Below are 3,189 nucleotides of genomic sequence, written 5' to 3'. Positions count from 1 at the left end.
AAAAAAAAAAAAGATTAAGATGGTAAACTTTATATCGTGTTTTATACCACAATTAAAATGCAAACAAAATCACTAAAAGAAAAAAGCAAGCCAGGCATGATGGCATGTTGTCTGTAGTCCCAGCTACCTGGGAGGCTGTGGTGGGAGAATTACTGGAGCCCGGGAGGCCAAGTTTGCAGTAAGCTGTGACTGCGCCACTGCACTCCAGCCTGGGTAAGAGAGTGAGAGACCCATCTCTAAAAAAAAGAAAAAAACAAAAAACCAGAAAAATTTACGTGTTCGATGAAGTATAAAAAGGGACCCGGTAAAATGATTAGTGGCTCAGATTCCAATGAGCTTATTTTGTGGAACCAAGTTCCAGGTACCAAACGCTAATTAATTGAGCCCTCAGTCTTTAAATTAAGTCTGTTGTTGGTTCAATTTTCCTATTATCAGATATGGGCAATTTTTATGTTACCTCATATTTTGTTTTGTTAGAGATTTATTAATTTCATTAATTCCCAAAACTAAGCTTTTGCCTTTGTTAATTTTCTTCATTGTACATTCATTTCGTATTTCAATATATGTTCGTTATGTACATCAAAACATGTATACCAAAATATATGCAATAGAAAATATACTAAAAATTTTATATTTGGGCTTTTATTCTTATTATTTCCTAGATTTTAATTTTGGGGATTTAACTTACCAAACTTTTCCTTAGCTTCTTGAGATGAATACACAGATCATTAATTTTTCAACATTCATTTATTTATTTTTCTTTTTTTGTGTGTGTCGCCCAGGCTGGAGTGCAGTGGCGTGATCTTGGCTCACTGCAACCTCCGCCTCCCGGGTTCAAGCAATTCTCTGCCTCAGCTTCTCAAGCAGACGGGATTATAGGCACCTGCCACCATACCCGGCTGATTTTTTTTGCATTTTTAGTAGAGATGGGGTTTCACCATATTGGCCAGGCTGGTCTTGAACCCCTGACCTCGTGATCCACCCGCCTCGGCTTCCCAAAGTGCTGGGATTACAGGCGTGAGCCACGGCGCCCAGCCAACATTCATTTTTTTCTAACATATGCATTTGCAGCTATATATTTTCCTCATATTCAGCTTTAGAAACATAATTTTGATGTTATTTTTCATTATCACTGTTTAAAATATTTTAAACATCTACTGCAATTTATTTATTCTTTTAGTCACCAGTTATTTATAAATACATTGCTTAAATCCCAAACATTGGGATATCTCTTTGTGTTTTTTTAATTTAGAAATGGGGTCTTGGTATATTGCCCAAGGTGGTCTCAAATTTCGGGGATCAAGCAATCCTCCTGCCTTGGTCTCCCAAAGTGCTGGGATTACAGGCATAAGTCACCACACCTAGCTGGGATATTTCTAATTATCTTCTTGTTATTGACTTCTAGCTTAACCTACTCTGGTCAGGAAAGTTACAGTATTATTTCATTCCTTTGCAATTTATTGAGACTCCCTTTGTGGTCCAGCATATGATCAATTTGGATAAATGTTTCATATTCATTTGAAAAGCATGTATATTATGTAGTTGTAAGGTACACTGTTCTATACATATCAATCAGGTCAAGCTTATCAATCACACTGTTCAAATACCATATAGCTTTATTGGGTTTGTCACTTGTTCTATCAGCTATTGAGAAGAGTGCTAAAAACTCTCCACCAAGATTGTGATTTATCTACTACTTCTTTTAGTTATGTCAAATATATTTGAAGCCATTTTATGAAGGCATATAAATTCAGAACTGTTACATCTTACTGATGAATTGATCTTTTTATTATAAACTATTCCTCTTTATCTCTAGTAAAGCTTCTTGTTGTAAAATATATTCTTGTCATGAAGTCTACACTGCAGTTTGGAATACAGATTGATACCACTATTTCAGAAAACTGTCAGTATCTACTAAAGTTGAACATATATACATAACCTATGACCCAGCAATTTCTCTCCTAGAAATACGCCCAAGAGAAATGCATTCATATGTGCACCAAAAGACACGTACAAGAATGTTCCCGGCAGCATTTTTCATAGTAGCCTCAATATGAAATCAAATGCCAATCAATAATGGAATGGATAAGTAAAATGTGTTATATTCGGGCGGGCATGGTGGCTCATGCCTGTAATCCCAGCATTCTGGGAGGCCGAGGCAGGCAGATCACCTGAGGTCAGGAGTTTGAGACTAGCCTGGCTAACATGGCGAAATCCTGTTTGTATTAAAAATACAAAAATATTAGCTGGGTGTGGTGGCGTGCGCCTGTAATCCCAGCTACTCGAGAGGCTAAGGCAGGAGAATTGCTTGAACTCGGGAGGCAGAGGTTGCGGTGAGCTGAGATGGTGCCATTGTACTCTAGCTTGGGCAACAAGAGCGAAACTCTGCTTCAAAAAAAAAAAAAGTGTTATATTCATACAACAGAATTTTAAACAGCAATAATAATGTGTTCACTATATTCATTATATCACCTATAACTAATGGATGAATTGTATATATTTATACTACACATTATTGCAGAATGCATTCATATTACATATAAAATACAATATTGAGTAAAAGAAGCCAAGCATCATGTCCAAGTGAGATTGACAGTAGGAAAAAAAAAGTGAAAAAAAAAGAAGCCAAGCAAAATTCAAGTATAGGTAAAATGAGTCTATGGCCATGGAAGACAAAATAATAGTTACCTTTGGGAGAAGTGGGTAGTGAGTGAACTGGACAAGACTTGGGCTTCTGTAATGCCAATAATGTTCTATTTCCTTATCAGATTTGAGGTCTGGTTAAAGGAATATGCTCACTTGTATGCAAGTCATCAGGTCATATACTTTGATTTTGTACTTTTCAGAATGTATGTTTTTTATATATATATATTTGAGACAGGGTCTTGCTTTGTTGCCCCGGTTGCAAGACAGTAGTCCAATCGCAGCTCACTGCAGCCTCAACCTCCCTAGGTTCAAGCAATCCTCCCACCTTATCCCTGAGTACCTGGGACCATAGCAGCATGTAACCATGCCTGGCTAATTTTTGTACTTTTTGTAGAGATGGGATTTCACCATCTTCTCTGGGCTTGTCTCAAACTCCTGGGCTCAAGCGATCTACCCAGTGGGCCTCCCAAAGAGCTGGGATTATCATCATGCCTGGCCCAGAATGTATGTTATACTTCTTTTTTTACTTATTTTTATTTTTTT

The 3,189-nt window shown here is 37.2% G+C and overlaps 1 protein-coding gene across 1 annotated transcript in view; it reads right to left on the bottom strand.

Annotated features, from left to right (window-relative positions):
• ZNF383 (zinc finger protein 383) overlaps positions 1 to 3,189 on the bottom strand; it is a 26,364-nt gene that overhangs the window by 18,033 nt on the left and 5,142 nt on the right. The window contains exon 3 of the mRNA XM_011992646.1: positions 2,727 to 2,731. The gene's annotated coding sequence lies outside the window, so the exon portion shown is untranslated. The remainder of the gene's footprint in view (positions 1 to 2,726; positions 2,732 to 3,189) is intronic.

The sequence above is a fragment of the Mandrillus leucophaeus genome, unplaced genomic scaffold, assembly GCF_000951045.1.
Source record: "Mandrillus leucophaeus isolate KB7577 unplaced genomic scaffold, Mleu.le_1.0 Scaffold1107, whole genome shotgun sequence".
NCBI lineage: Eukaryota > Metazoa > Chordata > Mammalia > Primates > Cercopithecidae > Mandrillus > Mandrillus leucophaeus.
This window is presented reverse-complemented; position numbering and strand designations above follow the sequence as displayed.